This window comes from Canis lupus, chromosome 33 (genome assembly GCF_011100685.1).
Source record: "Canis lupus familiaris isolate Mischka breed German Shepherd chromosome 33, alternate assembly UU_Cfam_GSD_1.0, whole genome shotgun sequence".
NCBI classification, from domain to species: Eukaryota; Metazoa; Chordata; class Mammalia; order Carnivora; family Canidae; genus Canis; species Canis lupus.
In genome coordinates, this window is record NC_049254.1 from 1073677 (window position 1) to 1098312 (window position 24636).

The 24636-nt window shown below is 38.3% G+C and overlaps 1 protein-coding gene and 2 long non-coding RNA genes across 4 annotated transcripts in view; 2 read left to right on the forward strand and 1 right to left on the reverse strand.

Moving 5' to 3' along the window:
* LOC102153818 overlaps nucleotides 1-9960 on the forward strand; it is a 29462-nt gene extending 19502 nt beyond the window's left edge. Inside the window, exons 2-4 of the long non-coding RNA XR_005383096.1 lie at nucleotides 5186-5443; nucleotides 6060-6197; nucleotides 9889-9960. This is a non-coding gene — a long non-coding RNA (uncharacterized LOC102153818). The remainder of the gene's footprint in view (nucleotides 1-5185; nucleotides 5444-6059; nucleotides 6198-9888) is intronic.
* LOC119877828 (ephrin type-A receptor 3) overlaps nucleotides 1-24636 on the forward strand; it is a 285497-nt gene that overhangs the window by 123934 nt on the left and 136927 nt on the right. The gene's annotated exons all lie outside the window — the stretch shown is intronic.
* Nucleotides 1309-24527, reverse strand: LOC111093754. Its single transcript, XR_005383097.1, has 2 exons — nucleotides 24063-24527; nucleotides 1309-4988 (listed from the first exon to the last, which is right to left on the reverse strand). It is a non-coding gene; the product is annotated as an uncharacterized LOC111093754 (long non-coding RNA).

Here is a 24636-nt window from a genome sequence, read left to right on the forward strand (position 1 = left end):
GCAGTGCACATATTATTATATAAATATTCACACATGTTGGAAATATGGATATAGGATATAGGATATATTTGTATCCTTCTAAGGAGGGGAATGCACCATTGAATAAGTGACATTTTGCAATACATTAATAAAAAAAGGTTCTCTGTCTTATGTGACTATCTAACTAAAGTCCCTAGGACAGAATGTTTTTATATCTACTACAGAATAAATGTATCACATATTGTTTTTTCCAATTATATGAATAGACCATGGTTATCTATGAGATATTTTCATTTAAACTCAGAATAGAATAAGGAAATAAATAAAACTATTCACATCTCATCTGTTTAATTATGTGTCTGATAAATGGTATAATAAATGGATAATTACATAATTACATGTCTGATAAATGGTAGAAAAATAACAGTAAAGTAATAGTAATTAATGACAATTGGTTGCCAATAAAAATAACACAGAGCAGCACTAATTAATATTATAAAGGTTGACAAGCTGATTTGAGACAGTTTCAATAATCACTATAGAGCAAGTTTTGAGAGCAGAACTTTAAAAGTGAAATGCTAAAGAAATGATTAAAGCAACACAGCACTTGAAAACTAAGCACATGGACAGCAAACAGAATCAAACCAAAACTTTTGTTTCTTCTACAAAAGACGTATTTCTTCCTTTAAAAAAAAAAAACCCTTTATTTTCTTGACAAATACATTATACACCTTATAGCTTCCTACAGTATAGGAATACAGTATCACCATTTTATTAATTTGAAATGGTCCAGTATCTATTCTGAACATTAAAAGACAAAAGCAAACAAACAAAAATAGTCATTGGATAAGAACCTGATTTTTTAATGTTTGTCTTACTTGATTTCTTCTTGTTTTCCCTCAGGGAGAATCAGGAAAAGGCGATCAACTATTTCACTCAAACCCAATTACCTCCATGTTTCTGGTGGGAATTTTCATACCGCATACTAATCAGTGAATCAGCCAGTCACTATTGACCTCCTGTAGCTAAATGTTTGGTAATTGAAAATTGATTGCCATTTGCCACTAACTCAGTGCATTCAGCTAAAATATACAACCATGGTGGTGATTTGCATGTATTTTAGCAATCCTGTTACTATTTTCATTGCATTAACAACTAGGATAGCTCTACTACAATTACTACTACCAACTAGTTAAACTCCCAGGACTACTAACACTTAGTATTTATTGTGTCCTTACTTTGTGCCAGGGATAGTTTCACCACTTTTTTATGTATTTATACATTTAATCCTCATAACAACCCTCTTTGCCAAGAATTATCAGTTTCTTCATTTTAAAAAAGAAGAAACCTAAGTGGCTTATCAGTCACTTGCTTTTTTTTTTTTAAACACCCTCTACATTGTTTTAATAGAATGTAGTTCATATTCTTTGTTTCTAATCTAAGTAGTTCATTATTTCTTGGAATACAAGTAAATAAAAATATGATGATATAATTTACTTTGAGTTTTTTTAATGAAAGTATAAGAGAAATATGTATCTCAAGAACAAAAACTAAATATTTCCCATAATTATTGAATAGTTCTTTTTTCTCTCCCTGAGATAAACAGATATTTATAATATCTGTTTATCCGGATATCCAACAGATATTATAAATCTCAAGTTTCAGGATCTTATTGATGGGGCGGTAAATAAAATTATACTTTGCTGCTTCAGAAAACAAGATTAAGTTGTCCTTTAGTGCAATAAAAGATGATTTCAAACCTAGGTTGATTCTTTTAAGGTGCTTTCCAATTGATGAGGATATATATGAAAGGAAATGCACAGTTGGCAGGGATGGGAATCCAGTGCAAAGTCTAAAGAGAAATGTATTTACCTAATTGCTACCAATGCTGCAATACGAGCTGATGATTTTTAAAGCAGTTTCACGTCAAGAACTATAATTCTACTGAGACAGCCATTCCTGCTACAGGCTAAAACCCATAGACTATTCCTGTTTAAAAAATAATAATTTTGTTAGAATCACATATTAATATTAATGTTTTAAATAAAGTAACTTAAGAATTGTTATAAAGTTCAATGTGAGAACCATTTTAATTGTGCATTGCAGTAAAATAGTTTAGTATTTCCTTTATGTTACATTATTGTAACATAATGCTATGTATTTGTAACATTATGTAACTTTGTTACATTATTGACACACAATAATGCTGAAAATAAATATTGGGAGAAATTTGCCCATGACGAGAGTTTTAACTAAAATTAGGATGATTTCTAAGTCAGCCACACTGGCTTTTCTGGAATGTCCATTTCAAGGAAAGCTGGAAGAAATAACTTTATTATATTCTATGTTTACTTTGCTTGTGTGCTCATACTTTAATCAGACAAACTGGAATGTATGCTCATATTATAAGTTTAAATACTGTGATTTTCAAAATGGTCTAAGTTAATCACACGGATCATCGATTTTTATACACTCAATACATTTAAATGGTTCTTTCCAGTAAAAGGAAGATGAGAAGTTTAAAAAATACTTTATTCTTTGAGTCTTGAAACAAATATATATATATATATTTTCGTTCTTTCTATTTACAAAAGTACTAATTTAGTGGTTGTAAAGTTTGTATAAGTGTTTCCACAAATGCTAAGATTAGAAAAGAAGTAGAATAGAACATAGAAAGGTGTTTCAGATTATCTTAATTTCTTATGTTGACTTTACTCACCACGGTGCCAATATCAGTAACGGTGATGTTGCTATGTGACTTCATGAGTGGCTATCATGTCACAAGAACATCTCACTGACTACACAGTGCACAGCTGAATGATCCTGTTGGAAGTATTGGCTTCTTAATTTTTCCAAGCTCTTGCTACTGGGCTAAGCATTCGTTCTTGGAAATTAAGTAACACTTGTTCTTATGAAAATGCAGTTGAACCGATTGTTTTGGGCAAAGTTCAATTGCAGTTAACCCCCTAGATGAACTGTTACACTCCTATCACTTGCTGTCATTCAGGTTGGTCTGAATTATTAAAGAGAAATGCAGAAAGGGTAAACATGGTTGGATAGTCATGAAGAAACATTAAAAAAAAAAAAACAGAATATCAATGTCCATCATGGTTTTAATTCACCTTCATTTCACTGTTTTTAAAAGATAAATAGCACAGATCATGCCAAACCTAGTAATAATTAGTACATACTTGGTCTTAAAAAAAAAAACAAAACTTGAAGTTTCATTAAAAATTCACACATCCTTTATGTCCTTATCCTGGAGATAAATTTAAAGCTATTATATTAATGCATTCTAGAGTATCCAGAGTATTCAGTTAATCCATGATTAACTGAATGATATTTGAAGGAAAGACAGTCGAAAAGGGTGTTTTATTTATCTTCTAAAGCATTTCATAGTTAATAATATTACAACATTATGCTATTTTCATATCTATTATATCATCAAACTTTATAAAATGGCTTTCTGTGTCTTGTAAATAAGATGATTGATTTTATAAATATTAAAGAGTAATATTTATACATAGCCAAGAGGTTATTTTACCTTGAAAAATAATGAAATGGAAAGGGATAGAAGAATTATAAAGTTCTTTATGTGGGTGGTTCCGGTGAGACAGAACAAATCTACAAATCTAGTTGACTCTCATAATTGTGAAAAATCCTACTGCAGTGGACGACTAATCTATAACACCTTTTCTGAAGTGTGAATTAAATATCATGTCCCAGGATCGTCTGGAGTCAACGTGGATGCCTGTGTGCATCATGGAACTGTCCGCCCAGCTGGCAGCTACTGTTATCAGAGTGCTAGCCTTGGCCGGTTAAATGGATTTTGCTTCAGGTTAAAAAGTCTTTAGGGAAGTGGGTCAAATTGTACAAGGACAGCTTTTCTAATTCTTTGCCTATGATGTAAAAGTAAGAGCATAATCGGGTTACTTAAAACCCTGCCATATACAAGATCATTTAGAAATACTAGAATGGGGAATCTCAGGAGAATAAATTAGACCCACAGTTGGATACTGGAAAAAGCCCTTTACTGAAAGAGTAGGCTCGAATCCCAGCTCCCCTTTACTGTTCTCTGATGCTGTGAGACTGGTATGCTCAATTTAAACCATAGAAAAACTGACTCTTTAAAGGAAACCCTTTAAGTCAGGGACATAACATTCACACAGGATGTGGAATTGTTAAAGTCATGCAATCTTCTGCATTTTAGACCATGTTGTTCTGAAGATTTTAACATGGCTGAGAAACATCAACTGAGCCAAAAGCCCCAATAAAATACATCAATGCAAAACATAAACTTCCAATCTGTATTTTATAATGGGATAAAAAGTGTTTTAGATACTCAGAAGCTTAAAGAAATTCTCTCAGTAAATCATAAACTTTTGCAACTCATTTAGCTCCTATTATGAACTAATTATATGCTTTAATTTTTAGAAAGAGAATAAAGATATGAAGTTGAAATTTTGTATGAAACCCTTTATATTTTTGGAAGATGGAGTAGCATTTTGATGGCTCCGACATCCCTTTAATGTGATATAGGACATAGCTGTCCATACCCCAACCCGCTATTGAATAGATGTGGCCCCCTGCTGGCCTGATTCTTTGACTCTCCCGCTAGGTTGTGTCAAAGAGCTTGCTAGGGACACAATGAAGTTGCCATCATTTCCATGGGCTATGGCAGCTCAATTATTTTATGTGTGAATATACTGCATGACAATTGTCACCCTGCATGTTCCATGATACAGTGGACATACTTTCAATCACTTTTCTTTGACAGGAATTTGAATAGCATCTAAGAAAGTTAAATATGGGTTGTAATAAGAAGCATTCTGGACTTTTTCAAAATTCACAATGAACATTTTAATGATTTATTCATTTTGCCCCTTACTACCTCTGAAATCATCAGAAAGTAATGTCAGTTTAATGTTCTCTGGAAAAGTGGATTTTCTTGCTTGATGATGTCAAATTGAAGTTCTTGTCCGAGGACTTCTTACTGATGCTTTATATATCTGAGTTTGGGGGGGGGAGGGTGGGCGGGAGGGAGAGAGAGAGAGAGAGAAGTATATAAGGTATTTGTTGACTTAGTCTCTTAATAAAAATATTCAGCACCAACAACAACAATTCATTGAACATCTACTCTGCACCAGTACTTTTCTAGATATGGAGGATAATTGCAAATGTAAGTCCCAGTTATTTTTCCCAACAGTTCCCTGTTTAAGAGATAAACAATAGGAAGAAGTCCAGTCAAGGAAATGATTTCAAGGCAAGCAAGAGAGACTAATGGATATCAACCTTTAAGACTGGAGAAGACTCAGCCCAAGTTGTGGGGATAGAAGATGATTTTAAAGAGCAAATAAACTTAAGGTGGATCTTGAAGAATTATTGGGAGATAATTAGGCACATAAAAGGGGAAATGGATAAAGGAACCTGAAATAAGACAAAATATCATGACAGAATTTGGAAGGTAAGAAATAAGTAAGATGTAAGCAGGATGGCAAATATTTTGGTGTTACTGAAACACAAGGGTGGTGGCAGGGATGGGAAGTATTACCTGAGAAACAGTCAGAGGACAAGTAATATAGCATCTCATATACCATCCTAGCAACTTTTTGTAAATGTGCATCTGGGGAGGTGTTTTTGGTATGTGTGCGAAGGGTTAGCTTTGAATGTCTTGAAACAAACCATTGACATAGATAGATCTTGGCAATTAGACATAGAAAGATGGAGGCTGTTATCATTGTCACTTCAAGAAGTAGTGATGGCCTTTTCCTGAACCAGTTTTATCAAACTGAAGAAATGAACAGACCCCAAAAGTACATAGGATCTGAAATCCATGGAAGTAGGTTACCTAAGGGAGAGAGAAATCTGGGTGACCCTGTTTTCCGATAAGAAATAAGAAGGGTGGGGAAAACACAGGACTGTGAAAAAAAATGATGAGTTCAGTTTGGGGCACTTTGTCCTCAAAATCCTTGTGGGATGGACATCTAAGTATAACTGGTAAGCAAACTTAAAATTTGAGTTTAAATTTCATTGCTAAAGACATGATTGACATATTGATTTGTGAAATTTGTCAATAATAGGTACAGCTAAAGACCAAGAGGGTGGATGAGGTTGTCCACGGAGACTGAAAGCAAAGACAATGGTAACATGCAGAGCCTTGGGGAACAGATGCTTGAAGTCGTGCTCAAGCCTCTTGTGTCCACTGCCTATTGTTCACGGTACCTGGCTTTAATTTACCTTTTTTTACTTGGACATAATGATGTCTTCCCAATTAAAACAAAACACAAACACAAATACTTTCTCAATATATCTTCTCAAGTTTCCCAATTTATTTCCTTTCCTTAATCTAAACTAATATGGAAGTCTAATCATTTCCTTAATGAATTGTAGCATATGTTGTCTGTCCTTCTTTCATCATACAATCCCTGCCTTTTTTTTTTTTTTTTTGCGTGTGGTACCACGTGGAAATGATGTGCTTAGAGTTCACAACGTGAGACTTCCAGATTCCAAATTAATGACCTTCTTTCTCAATTCTCATCTTCCCTGATCTCTCTGAAGCAAGTGCTCTGTTGCTCACCAGACTCATTCTAGAAAGTCTGCCTTTCTACAGCTCTGTGATTTATCACCCCTGGTCCTTTCTAATCTCCACAATACGGATCTACATGGCTATTTTTCCCAATTTAAAACATGAACTTCCACTGCCAGTATTCTGTTCCCATTTTTATTTCCCTTTGGCCCTTTGACATAGAAATCTTTTAAATGTTGTTAGCAGTGGGAATTGCTTTTGGGTATAATAATAGATACCCCTGGTCGAACAAGCAGGAAAAAAAAATCAGGAAAATGTATCTAACTTTACATGGCAGGAGGTGCAGAGATATGATGTGTTTCAGGATATATTGTTATCTGAAATCAAAAAATCCTAATGAACCCAGATTCTTTCTCTGTTCTGCCGTAATCCCTGCAGTTACATCACTGGAGGCTGGTCATAAGTTGGTGGTGGCCATTCCATTGTATCCAGAAAAGAGAATGTATTCCTAGGTTTTCTCTTACAAGAGGGGATATTTTTTTTTCCAATTTCTCTCAGCAGGCTTCATATCAGGTCTTAGATATTAGAATGAAGTCACATGCTCATTCACTGTCCTGACACAATCGCCCTCCATGGCTTAAGCTGTGGTGCCCTCAGCTTGCTCTGAGGGTCACGGCTGCCAGGAGAGGAGGTGGGTCATGGATGCTGATGGCTGTGCTAGAGAATAAGGTGAGGAGGACTGTGGTCTAGCAACCAATCTTGTCCATTATAGTCCATTCTTGGCTGCCCAGTATTACCCATAATTTCCAATGTTTAATGTCCTTTTAGTTGAAGTCCTATATTTCTATTACTATATTTCTGAATGTGGTCAATTTCTGAATATCTTGAAACTGAGAAAGTTGATTTTATTCAAAACCAAAATCAGCATCCTGCCTACAAAATCAGCTCCCCTGAGCCACTTTCCTGCATTAGCAAAAGCTCCTTTGTTCCTTGTCTAGAACCAGAGAAGCTTTATGGATGTAACAACCCTCACACATTCACTCAGTTAATTCTTCTCTTACTATTTATTGATTAATTTGCATACTTTCTACATTGTTTTAGGACTTCAGTAATTCCCACATGTATTACCAAAGTATCACTAATTGTTGTTTTGGTTTAGTTTGGGTTTTGTTTTTGGTGTTTTTTGTTTGTCTCTCACGTCTCCCTACTTTTTTCTACCTTATGAAGAACTGCAAAATTAATTTCCCTAATTTGTTAGTCTAGTTATATTACTTCCTTAAGTCCTCACACTCTTCTACGGCATTCCAGATTCCTCTGCTACGCTTTCGAGAACCTAGTCTCAATGACCTAGTTCTTACTGCTGCCACTGATGACCTGTACTGACCCAATGCTTACACCAAACTAGAGTTTCCAGTGAGTTCCACCAACTGGACACACTAAGTACGTCATAGTTTACAGAAGGTCCCAAACTGTCTCATCATTGCCTGTTCCTCAGGCGCTCTTCTCTTACCCTCTTTCTCGGGATGGCTTCTAGATGTAAAAATACTACCATTTCCCTCAGTGTTCTGTATGAAGCCCCAACTGATTCCCTAGGGCAGTAAAATTTCTCCCAAGGAATGCTTAGTGATACTTTTCTGTGAGACTGCAAATTTAACAACCAAGATTGGTTGTGTTCATCTAAGTAAGTTCCACAGACCTTCTCACGAGGCTGCAGTTAGCAAGTGTTAGAATCAATCTTTCATGGAATTGGTAGAAACATTAGGTGTAGACTTAGTTGTTTGGGATCATGACACAAAAAGGTCAGCCTTAACACTAAGCAGTTAGACATAAAGAATAATGTTTAATGATTTTGGTCTTGAAAATTTGAAAGTCTTCAGAAGTTTAGTGTCTACAAGTTTGGTTTTGAGAAAAATCAATCAACTTTCTTAGTTTTAAAATAAAATTTACTGTCAGACTATTGAACCATACAGAATTTCTCTTGCCACACTCTTGTCAAGCGTTTGGGCTTCCTGTTTCTTGTTTTTTTTGTTTTTTTTTTTTTTTCTTTTTTGCTAACAGGAAAAACAAGAAAAGATCAAAACAAACAAATCCTCTTGAATCAGAACCTGTGGAAACATGCTTCTTTTCAGGATTTTTTTTAAAAATGTTTCAAATAGATTATAGTTATTTCTTTAAAGAGGGAGCCTAATATAATAACCTATAGAAAGTGATAAATGTTTCAATCACAGTAACAATTCTAGGCTAAATTAATTTATCATATGTAAACATTAAAAATGACATACGAGAGAGTTGACTGAAATTTATAAGGCAGATTATGTGTTAGATATGTTTTTCATAATATCTCAGCCCTGAAGGTAGGTGATATAAATCTAATTAATAGGGTTAGAATCATAATTCAGAGACATTAAATAATTTCTCTAAGGTAATATAATCAGCAAAGGGTACAACTCTGATTCAAACACAAATCAATCTGATTACTGAGCTCATGCTCTCTCAACTCTCCCATAATTATAAAGATAAATATGTTAAACAATCAAATATAATTCACAATACTCAAATACCATTTTTATTTTAATAACAATTTAATTTTTTTGTCAATTTGTCTTCCATAGAGTAAGTTAGTCAATTGACATGCTTTCTTTACTCCATGATATTGTTGTATCTGGGTGAAATAATTCAAATAATTGACATGTTAGCCATATATTCTGTTTAATAGAAAAATATATTAGGTCATTGTATCATTCCAAGTAGCGTAGGATATCTCCATTTAAATATGTTATATATGTTCTTTGTTATGGAGAGCATTTTGTTTAGTCTTTTGAAATGAAGCATATGGATACAGGTAAAAATAATTATGGGATATACAGCTTATGCGAAAGAAAATCATGGATTATACTTTGAGTCTTAGTTTCTATAGATCTTCTATTTGGGAATAATATATTATAGAGCAAAAACATGTCATAGTTAGAGGAGCAGTTCTTTAAAAAGAAATATGAAATATTTGCAAAGTAAATGTGATTCCATATATTTCTCATACTGTACACCATTTCCAAATTTCCACATATGCTTGCCAAGAACAATGATAATTAATGTTTCGTTGAATTCTGTTAGAAATGTTGAATTCCAGGGCTGGTTTGGGCCATATTTAAACATATATTATGCTAGACTAAATTCCAGAACAAGAGAGAACACTTTATATTTTTGCTATATTCGTATCAAAAAAGAAAATCCTCAACTGAAATACAGATGCAAAATACATTTGGTTAAAAAAATTCATATCCCATTTGCCAGTTGCTCCTTCAGCATTAAAAAGAAAATACATACTTTTTCAAAGTCCCTGAGAACTAGGAACATTGAACTTTTTGTCTATTCATATTTTACAGATATTGTTCAAGTTTGTAATGCCTTTACCTTGATAGATGTCAACAGCAAGTATAATATAGTTTGTAGAATATATACTAATTTATATTATATGTAATATATAAATATATATCTATATCTATATCTATCTATATATATCTTTTCCTTTAAGGTAATAGCATAAAACATCAATGTAGTTTAGGGAAGACGTTGATAGAATTTAGTTCTTCTAACTCATTTGCTTTAAACGGACTTTCCTTCTCCCTACCCCCGACTTCGTCGTTTCCCCATTGCCAGATGTCATTTAGTTATTCCAGGCAATAGAAAAAGATTTATGCATTGACAAGTGGAGAGGTGAAACACTGGTTAAAAGAGTTCTGCAAATGATACTTCTGATCCCAGCAGGAGTTATAGGTTTACATTAAAAAAACCAAAGTTTTCCCTGTTAATAACTATAAATTATATGCTATAGTATTTTATCCCTTTTTTCTTTTTCCAATGGCTAAACTATACCCCACTCTAGGGATAAAATCCCTCAAGTACATGATGGAGACAGATACAATACACTTATATTTGAGGAACTCTTGGGGTTTTCTTTGAAAAGAGTGGATTTACAAAATTGAAAGATATATAAAATTCACACCCACACCATGCCCTCCTCCCTACCTCAAAGTTACACTTTCTCTCAAAACTATGCCTGGCTTAGGCCAGCCTTTAATCATTAAAACACTCCTCTGTTCTCTTAGTTTCTATGTAGACAAGTATTATGGTTTGAACTTTAAAGTGCATGCACATGTTTATTAGAAGGCTATACTCTCAAAGGGGATTGAGATCAATTGTCAATTCCTTGCAAAAACACAAACTTTAAGATACCATTCTAAATAAATAGGAATGATCTAGAGAGATGCCTAAGTCTGTAAATATTCTAAAACTCCAGCTTCATTTCATATTTGCATAAACATCAAATTTAGTCACTTAATGAGAAGCTTATGGCTAAAGATAAACTCAGTATTAAGAAAATCTGATTTGAAATCATAGTTTGTGGTAAATTTTGAAATAGAAAAAATAGGATGAGTTTTTTTATATGTTTTGTTTCGTTCTTTTAACATAGCAAAAGGCCATGATATGGGGAACTCATGCTCTTACACTACTCATGCGCATACCTACTTCCTTTCCATATTCTAAATATACTATACATTTTAGTGGGAAAAAAATCAGAGAGCAAAAGAATGTTCAGCCTTCTTAATTAGAGCCCTCATAAATAATATCAAATATAGCCATTTGATTTGAAGATTGATCCTTACGATTTCATAGAAAACAATACAGGAAAATGATGAACAGTATTTCCACTTTTCTTTTAGTCTGTTGAATTCACTTTCCTCCACTCTGAAATATCCTTTTTGATTCACATTCAGACCCTGTGCTTAATAACAAGGTAAATTTCTATAAGCTCTTATTTAAAAGCTTTGGAAACATACCTTGGAATTTGTTTTCCATGTTAAAAAGTCATTGTCAGCAGATAATATATGCCTGAAATCATTCTTCTCTGCAGTGATCAAATGGAAAATAATTTTTATGTATTTAGTTTTGTGATTAATAATATTTCCTTGTTTGATGTTACATTCACCCCAAATAATAAGAGAGGCTACATAATGGGTAATATACTTACAATTGTGTGTAGAGTGAATCCTGAAATTTTTTGCTCAGTTTAAAATTTCCTATTCAAAGAGTATCAGCTCTATCTTGGTAAAGCAAGACTTTCTTAAGGACTGATGTATTGACAGCACATAATATTCTTTGGGTAATAATATTTGGGTTTGTTTATTTATTTATTTATTTTAATATTTATTTATTTATTTATGATAGAGAGAGAGAGAGAGAGAGAGAGAGAGAGAGAGGCAGAGACACAGGAGGAGGGAGAAGCAGGCTCCATGCCGGGAGCCTGACGCAGGACTCGATCCCGGGACTCCAGTATCGCACCCTGGGCCAAAGGCAGGCGCTAAACCGCTGAGCCACCCAGGGATCCCCTGGGGTTTTTTTTTTAAAGATTTTATTGATTTACTCATGAGAGACACACGGAGAGAGGCAGAGTCATAGGCAGAGGGAGAAGCAGGCTCCATCAGGGAGCCCGATGTGGGACTCGATCCCGGGACCCCAGGATCATGCCCTGGGCCAAAGGCGGTGCTAAACCCCTGAGCCACCCAGGGGTCCCCAAGGACTTATTCTTAAACCATCTTTCCAAGTGTGAATACCCCTGTTATCAATGTCCCTCACTTGCAATGGCCACAATAGCTGGAGACTCCAAAGCCAAGCAGAACTGATGAGAGATCTCAGTTCTGAACTAAAATTAAAGTTTTCCTATAGGGAAACTCAGTAACTGGAGTTGAAGTGGATTATTCTGTTACCTAAACATGGCAGGTGGTAGGAAGAGGATGACAGGAAAGGAGAGAGTCATCACTATCTTGTCACTAGCCTGGAATTGTTGAATAAATATCAGGTATAGTGGCCTTTAACAAGACTACTGCAAATGCTCCAAAGAACTTCCAATCCTCTCACTTTATTTGACTTACATTGGTTTTTTTTTTCCAGTGTGGTTATCACTGTCAACCTAGTGATCTTCTTAACGATTATGCTGATTGTCTCTCTGACTAGAAGGAAGAGTTGCATCAGATATTTACTTCGTTTTCGGATGATACTAAGTGGCTAGAAGAATGATTGGGGCATAGCACATATTCTTTTTTTTAATATATTTTTTTTTAATTTTTATTTATGATAGTCACACAGAGAGAGAGAGAGAGAGAGAGAGAGAGGCAGAGACACAGGCAGAGGGAGAAGCAGGCTCCATGCACCAGGAGCCCGATGTGGGATTCGATCCCGGGTCTCCAGGATCGCGCCCTGGGCCAAAGGCAGGCGCCAAACCGCTGTGCCACCCAGGGATCCCCAAAGCACACTCTTACTTAAGTGGTGAATTACCTACCAAATCTTGGATTTCAAGGATGGAAGGTCCCAGACTTAATGGTTCAACTTACTTTTCTTCGACTTCATGATGAGGGGAAAGGGATACGCATTTAATAGAAACTGTGCCTTGAAATTAAAGAGTTTTGATCCATTTGCAGGGGAGCAGTGGTGCTGGGTGGTGGTGGGAGCTGGGCTCCCCTCCTCCAGGCGATCGGGGTGGGCCCAACGATGTCTGGGGGCCCGGGCGGTGCTCGGCCCTCGGTGGCACGGTCGGTGGTACGGTCAGTGACACAGTCGGTCCCACGGTCGGTGGTACGGTCGGTCGCACGGTCGGTGACACCGTCGGTGGCACGGTCGGTGACACGGTCGGTCGCAAGGTCGGTCGCACGGTGGGTCGCACGGTCGGCTTCAGACGGGTGCTGTCGGTGCTGTCGCCGCTGGAGGCTGTGGCCTGAGGCCCTGCTCCCGTGGTTTGGGCCCCAAGCGCGTTCTGACTCCTCTTTTGGGCGGCTGGCGCTTGATGGGGATGTGGCGCCCGCCCCCAGGGAGGGCGGCTGCGGGGCTGCGGGGCCGGGACCACGCCGGGCTTCAGGGAGACACGGCTCCCGAGCGCTCCGGGCCCGCGTGGACCGCAGCTCCGACGGGCCGAGGCAGCGTGTGCTCCGGCTCACGGCTCCGGTGCTGTAGACGGAACCGACCCACTTCCTGCTCGGCTCTGCCCTGCTCGCGGTGAGAACCCCCGAGGGCGGGGTGCCCAGCAGGCCGCGGCGGCCCTGCCCGGTCTCCGGTGGGCGCGGGGCGCGGGGCGCGGGCGGCCTCTGGGAGGCTGTGCTGCCCGCTCGGCGCATGCGCTCCCTACGCCTGTCTTTCTTTCTTTTCTTTCTTTCTTTCTTTCTTTCTTTCTTTCTTTCTTTCTTTCTTTCTTTCTTTTTCTTTCTTTCTTCTCTTTCTTCTCTTTCTTTCTTTCTTTCTTTTTCTTTCTTTCTCTTTCTTCTTTCTTTCTTCTTTCTTTCCTTTTTTCTTTCTTTTTCTTTCTTTTTTCTTTTCTTTTTTTTCTCTCTTCTCTTCTCTTCTCTCTCTTCTCTTCTTTCTCTTCTCTCTCTTCTCCTTTCTCTTCTCTTCTCTTTTCTTCTCTCTTGACTTTATTTCTTCCCCAGACACGCAGCGAGAGGCAGGCACAGGCTGAGGGAGACGCGGGCCGGATCCCGGGCCCGGGTGGCGCCCTGGACCACAGGCGGGGCTCCAGCACCCAGCCCGGGCACCCCCGCCCGTCCTCGCCGCAGCTCCAGTCCACGAGGCGGCCGCCGGCTGGGCGCTGCTCCCTCCGCCGCCGTCAGCGTCCACGAGGCCGGCGCGGGTGATGGCCCGGGAGGCTGTCGGTGCTGGTGGTTCTCAGACTCCATCCTCAAGGCCCGGGCGCACGCTCCGCTGTCAAAATCTCTCAAAGATGGCCTTACACTTCCTGATTTCAGGCTTACCTGATTTCGTTATGTTAGTTTAGCATTTGCTCGGCCCTTCGCCTCGCCAGTTTGGAAACATGATGTGCTGCGCGGGGATGTCACACATCAGCGTTTCCCAACATCGCGGGCCTCCTGCCCCTCTTCTATGTTCTGCTCCTTCTACTACTTCAGCCTCCAGGTAAAAGCCACTCGCTCAGGGGGCCGCGCCCTGATCGCTCGATTGAACATATACGTATTGTTCTTCTCCGTGACCACACCCTACATAGAACTTACTATTTTATATGAATTTTTAAACTGTGTGGATCGTTTCTTTCCCACTAACCTGCATGCACTTGGCACAAGGTTTATATATGGCAGGTGGTCAAAATAAATATATTCTTAAAGATTTTATTTATTTATTTTGGAGAAGTGGGGTGGGGCAGAGTGGAAAGAAGAAAGAGTCTCAAGACTGTTGAGCGCAGAGCTGGACGCTGGGCTCCATCTCACCCTGAGATCGCGACCTGAGCTGAAACCAGGAGTCGGCCACTTTACCAGCTGAGCCCTCCAGGTGCTCCCAAAATAAATATTTTAAAATAAATACATGTTTGATAACACTGATTTCCACTTGATATTTTAATAAATGTACATACCCAGGAAGTAATTATTTAAATAAAAATTAACTACAAGCATCAGATATTGATTTATCCATAACACTGGCATATCAGATTCACATTGTTCCTCGAAAATCATTTTCAGCCATTTTACGTTTTTAAGCAGCTATTTAGAGTTATGCGACCTCTAACTTTCAAACACACTAATAGAGACATCTATATAGAAAACCATATTTATTATTTTAGAAATTTCCTACCTAGGAAATTCAACTCTATAATAATAGATAATATAATATCATAGTGTTGTCCTTAATATACCTATTGGTAGTATTCGTTTACCTTATTGAATACCTATATCCAAAGGTAAAACATAAAACATGCAATATTATAAAGTTGAGATTTTGGTTTTCCACTGGAAAGAACCCAAGTCATTATAACTAGCCTCAGAAGATACTGCCATATTTATATTTATATATATTATATTTACCTAGCCTACCTAACTAGGAAATTCAACTGTACTCTTCACAAACCTCTGTGATATATATCTATTTGTATAGTGATGCAAACAAAAAATATCTCAGGCTATTGACTCTGGTGAGAAACTGAATTAATTCCCAGAGCTGCCGGGACAGGCAACCACAAATTGGGTGGCTTCAAACAACAGAAAATATTCTCTCTCAGTTCCTGAGACTAAGGGTGTGAAATCAAGGTGTTGGCAGGGTCCTGGTCCCTCTAAAGCTTCTAGGGAAGAATCTTTCATTGCCCTTTCCTGGCCTCTGGCATTTGTTGGCAGTTTTTGGCATTCCTTAGCTGGTAGCTGTATCACAATTCCTGCCTCTGTCTTCACGTGGCCTTCCTCCCTTTTTGTGTGTGTCTTCTCTTGAGCAGGCTCCAAGGACACCACTCATTAGATGTCAGGCCCACCCTTTCCATTTTAACTAATTTCGTCTGCATAGGCCTTGTTTCCAAAGAAGGTTACATTCTGAAGTTCCAGTATATAGTAACTTTGAGGGGATTCTGTTGATTTGGGAGGACTCAATAGTCTGCCTGATGGCCCCCAAATTCATATTCATCTCGTGTGCAAAATACATTTACCCCATTCAAACATTCTCAAAAATCCTAATCCATTCTAGCATCGCCTCTAAATTAAATTCTCATCTAAGTATCATAGACTAAAAAAATGTGTAGTTTCATCCTTTAAATAAAGTATGAATGAGACTCTATCTAGGAGCAAAATGTTATTCTTCTGTGTACCTGTGAATCTAGAAAATAAGTCATCTATTTTTAGAATACAATGGTGAGACCAGCATAGGATAGACATCCCCATTCTCACAGGGAGAAAATGTAAGGAATAAGGGAGTCATTTGTTCCAAGGAAGTCTTCGTCCCAGCAGGGCAAATTCCATTAGGGTTCAAGGTCCGAAAATATTCCTCTGTGGCTTCATGCAGGACTCGAAAGGCCTACAGATGTCAGCCCTGTTCTGTGTTCCCTGCCTCATCAACTCCCACATCAACCCTACCCCTTCTCAATGAAATCCTGCTTATGTTTTAGTCTTGGTTTACCTATTACTTAAATTTCTTAAGTAGATGAGGTCCCTTGGTTACAGACTCCCACACTAACATTCATCTGCATTGTATTAGTGAGGGTTCTCTAGAGAAACAGAACCAATAGGAGACGTATATTCATTGACAAATATTCATTCTTAAATGGTTCTTCTAGTCTACTGTTGTTTGTGTATATATACAAAAGATTATATATAATGATAATGGAGATGGAAAAGTCCCACAATCTGCAATTTATAAACTGGAGACCTAGGGAAGCTGGTAGCTTAAATTCCAGTCTGAGTCCAGAGGCCTAAGAACCAGACTTGCCAATTTGTGTAAGTTCTAGCCCCAGGACAAGAGAAAATCCATGTCTCAGGTGAGCAGTCAGGAACAGAGGGAGAATTCAACCTTCCTCCCTCCATGTTTTGGTTCTAAGGGGCCCTCAGTGGATTAGATGATGCACACCCACATTGGGAAGGACTTTTTGCCTTTTTCAATCCGTGGATTCAAGGCTCATTTCTTCTGGAAACATCTCCACAAACTCATCCAGAAACAGGGTTTTACCAGATGTCTGGCATCCCTTGTTCTGGTCAAGTGAACACATAAGTTCACCATCACATGCACCTTAGCTTCCCAGTATTTACTAGAGTTAAGTAATTTCTGAAATAAATTTGTTAATGTTTGTGTCTCCAAGTTGGATGAAGACCATAAGAGCAGACAGCATCACTATGTATCTTATTTACTGTTACATCCCCAAAGCATATATCCATGCAGGGTATGTTAAGATCTCGAGAGATACTACTGAATTAATGAATAAAAGTAGAAATGGAATTCTGTCTTCAAAGAAAACAACATGGCTTTTCCACTTTGGGAGTTAAGATAATGTCTTGAATCAAATGCCTGATTCCATGTTAAAGTTCCAAAGAGTCCTTAAGAATACAGATGGAATGGAAGTTGACTCTTAAGCTTTTGGTAACTTCAAGATTTGAATGGAACTGAGGACTTCTGAATTATTAAAATAACTTTTGGAAATTGATTACAGTTTAAAACTTCTTTTCAGCGTTATTAGAAACTCTTCTTTAGTCTACTTTAACCTTTGTTAGTGTTATAATTTTCTTAGTATAAGTGCATCTCCAAAATTGTAACTGTAATAAATGAAAAATGCAATAAAGTTCTCTGTTTTTAAGTAACCCTTTATCTAAGGCTAAATTTCCCGAAACTGATATCATGAAGAACATTAATCCTTTAGAGCTACAGGAGGAAAAAATGGGGAATCCCAGGCCAAATAATTTCAGGAAATACTGTATTCAGTGTTCTCCCTCACACATTCGCTTCATTAAGCGCAACACTGAGGTAGCAGCTCTGAATAGTTCTACAGAAAATATTTTTTGGGGGTAAGAAAATGCCCCTCTAAATACATATTTTAATAATCTTTGTAAACATCCTGGTGCACCAATACTTCATGAAATGCTTTTTAGGAAATGTAGAAAGTAAAATATGCAATGGCTTTTATTATTTAATTAATTTCTGTTCTCAGTTAGGGTTGAGTAGATAAAATGATGCCCTCTCTTTTTAAGAAGTAGCATCTGGTTTCTGGATACATCCCGTTATTTGCTGAAATTATTATTTTAGGGAAGAACATAGTAGAAACAGCAGAGGTCAGGGACTAAGCAGTGTTTTACCTCTCAATCTTTATGAAACCTAGCACACTCTGAAAGTCAGGTCTTAAGAGTGAGGACTGGGCGACCTATTTCTTGCAAGCCCCCTCCCCCCCTTCTGTGAAAGTTCCTCTGCCTCAGTTGAATGTGAAAGTAGGAAGAAATGACAGTGAGAATATATACTCGGCAAATTCTGTTTCTTTTTTTTAAGGAGGTTTTCAGGATTGGAGCTGGAAGTTGTTTGGGAACTTGTGAGTCAAGATTCTCAAGTCTGATGGACACTAGCAGTAGGTACCTAACCTCATTTAAATTCCTAGGTTCGGCACTCCGAAGGTCATTTAACCACAGTGAAAACAACATAGTGTGGACTCATTTAATATTTAAAAACCTATGAAATAGGTTTTATTATTAATTCAGCTTTAGAGAGAAGGAAACTAGACCTAGAGTTTATATCACTGGCCCTAGATCACAATTACTAAGGGAAGCAGATGGGATTTGAACCCATGTTAACTGGCTCCTGAGCTATCCCGAATCGTAGCTTTCATGTCCATCATTTTATTGAAACCAGTTTAGTTCCCATCTAGCTTAATCTGAACGTCTTCATATTAGTATGAGGTTTTTTTTTTTTTTAGTTTTTATTTATTTATGATAGTCAGAGAGAGAGAGAGAGAGAGAGAGAGAGGCAGAGGGAGAAGCAGGCTCCATGCACTGGGATGCCCGACCTGGGATTGGATCCCTGGTCTCCAGGATCGCGCTCCGGGCCAAAGGCAGGCGCTAAACCGCTGCGCCACCTAGGGATCCCTAGTATGAGTTTTAAAAGGTCTGTCTCATCAGGACGCCTGGGTGGCTGGCTCAGCAGTTGTAGCTCTGCCTTAGGCTCAGTCGTGACCCCAGGGTCCTGGGATGAAGTCCAACATTGGGCTGCCCACAGGGAGCCTGCTTCTTCCTCTGCCTGTGTCTCTGCCTCTCTATGTCTCTCATGAATAAATTTAAAAAAAAATCTTTATAAACAAAAAAATTCTGTCTCATTATTTTAGTTATGTCAATATTCAATTGAGAATTTAAATTCAATGGTAGCACAACACATAAATCAATGAACTTCAATGACTTCTATAGATTTTGACAAAAGGGTCTCAGTTTTTACATGTAAATGTTTCTAAAACACCTCTTAATTTTCTTCCAAAACTGAGGATACTCAGTTACTTAAGCCCTTAGCATATTTAATCATCATGAGTAATTAGATTTTTTTTACACTTTAGATTTCTTTATATTTTTGTGTTTTCTCCTGATCAACATGATTGTTATACTACTGTTATGATTATAGCAAATTGGTTTTATTAAACGATACCTCATTAAAAATAAATTATCTCAAAAACAGGAATAGACTGGAAAATTTAGCAGTGAAAAAATACCATGGTCATTTACCAAATATGAAATAATATTCTCAAAACTTCTTTTAATATGTCCTAACACATTTTTCTTCAGAAACAGAGATTCAGTTATCCAACTTTGAAAGGGCTGAGACCTTTGGAAGCCAGTGGCCTTTAAAAAAGATTTAACATAGGACTGCATTAAAAAAAAATTGTCTAATATCTTCTACCATTTCTTCTCATCTTCTGCCTGGGGGTATCTTTTTCTCAGAGAATGTAAGGAAACTTGCAGAGTATAAGCAAACCGGATGAAGAGAAATCTCTCTTTCTAAGGCACGGGTAGAAACGAAATAGAAATAAAACACGTAACAGAAGGTGCGTGGTAACTCAGCAGGATAGTGGGTGAAGTTAGCTTTTCTTACTAAAGATTATTTTATAAAAGTTATAGCAGGTAATGGCAAAGCCTTCAAGAAGTAGAAGACGATGAGCATCATTGTAATTTCCTTTGTAACGACCTTAAAAAAAGATGTCTGTGTACTGGAATTGGAAGCGAATGAGGGTTGACTTAAAGCATATAATTAATTATCCTTGGTTATTTTACACTGTGGCTAATTCAGATGTTACTCAGGCAGAGAGGGAAAAACTTGATTTATTCAGTCTGGAATCCTATTCTCGTTTGGAAAGAAAGGCTTGGGCACCACTGACTGACACAAGTCACAGCCCTGCTGTTCTCGCTGGTAGCCTGGAAGCAGGATCCCAAAGAAAGGATGTTTCTCCGTGATCATTAAAAGTCCTTCATGCTGGAAGAAGGTGGTTTAAAAGGAAAGACTTCATAAGGAGATATTGCTTTTTAGTCAGTTAAGTTTTAAAAATAACTTTATGAAGGCTGTCCCGGTATAGTCACACCGCATAGAATCAATCATTGCTTTATTTCTCCTTAAACTTGGACTGACTTTTAAATTTTTTTTTTTTGAAAACTGCAAAAAAAAAATAAATAAATAAATGTTGAGAATAAACGGGAATCAAGCAAAGACTTAAAATGTTACGCCATAATGCTAACAGTTTCTGAGATGATCCTGGGTTTGTTTGAGGAAAGCACAACAGTAAATGATAGGATTTTGTTTTAAAAGGGCGTGATTCCATTAGGCTACAAGTATGTTTTGTTTGTAATTTTAACTGATTGGAGGCTCTTTTTGTTACCAGTCTCGTTTCACATTGGCTTTCTACAAAGTTTCTGCCAAATGTTTGCGATAGTGGAGAAGATAGGTGAAGGCCCTGATAGCTAGGATGGGCTCCTGAAGTCCTTCAGAAGAGTCACGTGGTCAATTATTTGTGGTAGGTTAATGGAACGTTATCCATTTTTCCTAAGGATGCATTTAAATGCCAAAAGCAGCAAGTCACTTGCCCCAGGCCACACAAGTCAGTGGCACTGGGTGGTGTTTGGGAGGGATTAAAATTCACAACTTCTGACACCTAGTCTGTGAGGCCACCCCAGTTTCAAACTGCCCTCCGTAGATTAACTTTCTCTTTCTGAAAACACATGTCTCCTAATGCTATTGCTGCTGAAAGATATGTCTGTTCATGTGGCTAATCTTCATTGCGTAGGAAGAAATAATAAGAAAGGATCACTCATCTTTCAGTTCACTGTGTTCTCAAAGTGTAAAGGGATACTTCAACTTTCTAAAAGCTCCAAACTGGATTTTTTCCCTTTTCTGATTTTTTAACATGCGTGGGCTATGTTAAAAAATGACTGTTTTTATTCTTTATAAGCGACTGAAGTTTTTATTACAGAATCAATGTACTTGAAAGTGAGGAAACTGAATATATTGTCAGGATACTGGACAATTAGATAATTATAAGTTATATTGATGACACATTAAAAGAGAGAGCCTAACGGTGATGATTTTTCAGGAAAAAAATCTTGTCTATAACTTTAGCACTTTAGCTATAGCAGTAAATCAGCTAAGATTGAAAATTTACAATGTTCTTTGAGGAAGGTGAAATTTATTATTAGCTTTTATATACTCCATTATTTTCACAAAGTGCTATAAAATAATTGTACAAGTTATTCTTCTCAACCTTCCTGTATTGTGGTAAATGATATGATTTTTGTTATTTACAAGTCAGGAAGAAAAAAAAAAAAAAGAAAAAAACCCTTGAGGTCAAAACAAGGTTTTGTATCTGATACAAGGACACAGGATAAATCTGTGACTATTACTTAGAATTGCAGAAATGATAGTTTTATGACATGACTGTTTTTGCTTTCCAACTCCTTAAAACATCACAATCTAATTCAAGTGTTACTTTTGGAACTCTTCTGTCCAATAATAAGATCTTTTTTTTATGTACTTAGGACTTTCTTTTTTATGTACTCTGCACTTTCAGGTACAGTTTCACATGGTACCTTATTTAATCTTCAAAACCATCCTATGAGGAAGATTGACTTTTACATATTTTATAGAGAATGAGGTACAGAGAATTTAAATGACCTTCCCACATCCAGGGAGTTTAGAAAAGTAGTTCTCAGAGTGTGGACCTCAGACCAGCAGCATCACCGGGGAGTAGGTCATACACATAAATACGGTACTGTATGTGAACTATACTTCAAATACTTCTTTTTAGCTTAAAAAAGAAATGTAAGCTGTCTGGTCCCAGTGCAGACTGAGTCGGAAACTCTGTATGGGGGCTCATCAATGCGGATTTGCCAGGTGATCATGATGCCTGCGTCATGTGAGAACCACTGATGTCGTGTGAGAACCATTGGCATAGAACCGCCTGGTTTTGAATGACAAGATTTCCAGTTACGAGGTGTGTGCCTTCAAGTCACTGGTCTTTGAGTGCCTGAGTTATCTTTAGAATGTAAGTGGTGACAATCCCTCTTTGACAGGGTGTCGGGAGTACTAAGAGTGTATGTAAGGCAGACCTCAGACAGCTAGTGGATCTTCCGTGAATAAGAAATCCAAAACTCAGTTGTATTATCCACAGGATGGGAATTAAGTATTATACGAGGATCCGTTAATATATGTTGAATCATTCTTCACGGCGACCCACAGCCAATGCTTAGTAACTGAGATCGCATATTGTTATTATTGTTGTTGCTCTTCCTGGTACTATTATTAATCATCATCCTTGCCAGTTATTATCTGACTTGGAGAAGCCTGGGCTTTTGGTTTCCCATTGACCTTAGACTCTGAAATCCTTCACCCTCCTTTGACAGGCCTTCTGTCCACTGTCTTCTAGTTGGTGCCTGTCCGTCTGTGGCCAGCTGCTGGCCCACCTGTTCTTCATGACTAAGTGTCAGCCATGTGCACCCTTTCTCCTGATCTACAGCCGGCCTGACCCTCACGTCTGTCTCATGTCTGTAGGAGACGCAGGAGTGTGTGGGATGTTGTGGCTTGCGTATGCATTCAGTCCAGCATAACCATTTTAAATGTGTGTCCTCCTTTAAGTTGAGCTCAACAAGAGTTCTACTTAAGGATCTTGCTTTATCCAATCTTGTCTGCGCCTCGTGGTTATAACGAATAGATGCAAGGTCAGCTTTCAAACATTCCCTAGAAAATTTCCCTTGTTTACCATTTTTCTCTTTTCCTCTTTCTTTCTGATTAAAAACAAACAAACAAAAAAAAACCTATCTGTGTTTTAATTTAAAAATGAACAGGCTAGGAACGCCTGGATGGCTCAGCGGTTGAGCGTCTGCCTTGGGCTCAGGGCGTGATCCTGGGGTCCTGGGATTGAGGCAGAGGGAGAAACAGGCTCCCTGCGGGGAGCCCAGTGCAGGACTCATCCCAGGACCCCGGGTCATGCCCTGAGCCCAAGGCAGATCCTCTACCACTGAGCCACCCACCTGGCAGGATTTCTCCTTGTTTTTGAAATGTGCACGTCCAGCCAAAAATTTTCTGCCACTCTGTACAAACCTTCCAGTGACCAAGAGCAAGCCTTGGGTATTGACTTTGTAGTGACAGATAAACTTTAGTGAGGAGGCGAATCCACATATGCAGAAGTCACCAATAATGACGATCAACTTCATTTGTTGTTTCCTATTTATCTGCCACTTTCCCATTTTGTCCAAGCCTCACAGTAGTTGGTTTTCTGGCCTCTTTGATGTGTTTTAAAATCTAAGAAACTAAATCATTCCATCTTGGTCACTATAGTGTTGGTGTATTTTTTTACTTTAGCCTTCTTTAGTGTTCTATAAATATGGCAGATACTCAGTATTTAGAGAGGAGGAAGGTTAGGGCACATCATTGCGGTAAAATCATCAGACTTTTGTCTCATGGTCTATGTTAAATTCTAATATTTTCTAATGAGTAAGGAATGATAGCTTAATCTGAAGGCCATAGATTTCAGTGAATCAATAGAGAACAGAAAAACACGTCTGAAAGAGAGATCACTTGTGTCATGACTAAAACAACTTGGCTAGAGATGAAGATTGGTATCTTCGGGAGTCACTTTGATATAGTGAATCGAATACCTGCCTTTTACCTCTTTGCTACAGTGTTTTGCACTTTTGAAGACTGAACAATGATTTAGGCTAGTAACCAGGGAGTCAAGGGAGAAATTCAAGAACGGGAAGCACGACCTAATCACCACCGAGCTCCTCCTCCCGAGAATACCTACCGGTCAGGTGAAAGGGGGGCCCGACTCTCCCGTACACGTGTATCAACCAAATGTCACTCTCCCATTTTGTAGTTTGATATGCACGTCAGGCACTTCCCGTGTATATTTTTTTCTGATTCTCCTAACATTCAGTTCAGTAGACGTTAATACTTTAAGAATTTTACTTAACGGTCAAACTAAAGCTTAGAATGGGTGTGACTCGTTCAAGATGGAACAGCTAGCTCCACCTTGTTTAGTTTCATTGAAGTTGAAGTTCAAAAGAAAAGTAAGTCCTCTGGACCCTGAGGTCCATGTGCTTTGCCAGCATAGCTGCTTTTGTGTACGTGTCCACCCGAGCTTCCCACCGCTGGAGAAGCTGCGTGTCTGAGACAAGGCGTCCCACGGACAGGGGACGGTGCCTCTGCCCCACACGAGTGGGCGCCGTCCACGGGGGGGAGGGTGCGCGTTCCCCGCCGCAGGCTCGGACGTCCGGGGGCCCGGGGGCTGGAGGCATGGGGCCCGGAGGCGCCCGCAGGTCAGGAGGCCCGGAGGCGCGCAGGTCAGGAGGCCCGGAGGCCCGCAGGTCAGGAGGCCC